This window comes from Egretta garzetta, unplaced genomic scaffold (assembly GCF_000687185.1).
Source record: "Egretta garzetta isolate BGI_Z169 unplaced genomic scaffold, ASM68718v1 scaffold506, whole genome shotgun sequence".
NCBI lineage: Eukaryota > Metazoa > Chordata > Aves > Pelecaniformes > Ardeidae > Egretta > Egretta garzetta.
Window position 1 is genome coordinate 70,386 of NW_009260065.1, and position 825 is coordinate 71,210.

Below are 825 nucleotides of genomic sequence, written 5' to 3' on the forward strand. Positions count from 1 at the left end.
GAGTCACGGGCGTAAGAGTGCTCGGAGGAGCCGGGCGCAGTGCAGCTGGGGTTGGCGTGGGGGTCATTTAACTGCTTAATTGCTTCCCGTTAGCCGGTTGCTCTGGGGTTCGTAGCAATTTGGATGGAATTTAAAAATCCCGTCCAAAATCGCGGGGTGCAAACTGGAATTGGGCGCCAAGAGCCTGCAGGGAGGCGCAGAAAGCATCTGCGGAGCCCGTGCAGCCCCGCGGCTGGGAGAGGCCGGAGGCTCCGCAGGGATCCTCAGCAGCACAGCATCATGGAATGGTTTGGGTTGGCAAAGCCCTTGAAGCTCCCCCAGCCCAACCGCCCCCCTACCCCTGCCATCCCACCCCCAAACCCTGGCCCTCAGCACCGCCTCTGCCCGGCTGTTAAATCCCCCCAGGGCTGGGGACTCGACCCCTTCCCTGGGCAGCCCCTTCCAGCCCCTGACAGCCCCAAGGGGAAGGAAGCTTCAGGAGCTTCCCAGCGTTTGGTTTTTTCTTTTTTTGTGGCTTTCTCTCGTCCTTGGTCCCGTCCCCTTCACACCGCAGCTTGACGGGCCTGCGCTGCCGCGCGCCGGGGTCCCTCTCCGCATTCGGGAAGGCGACTCCTTGCCCCGGTTCCTCTTGCGGTATCTCCGGCAGAGGACGAGGGAGCAGTGGTGCTCTGCATCCCTGCCTCCAGGCTGGGGGCCGAATTCGCCTTTGCTGAGCGCGGGGAGGGCTGGGGAAGAGCTGAGCACCCCGCGCCCGGGCGGCCGCCGCTCGGCTCCGGTGCCCTGCGGAGGAGAAGGGAGGCGGCTGTGGCCGGGGAGGGGCCGAGG

General features: G+C 65.6%; 1 protein-coding gene across 1 annotated transcript in view; it reads left to right on the top strand.

The window, feature by feature from the left end:
• DYSF (dysferlin) overlaps positions 1 to 825 on the top strand; it is a 109,469-nt gene that overhangs the window by 408 nt on the left and 108,236 nt on the right. The window lies entirely within an intron of this gene.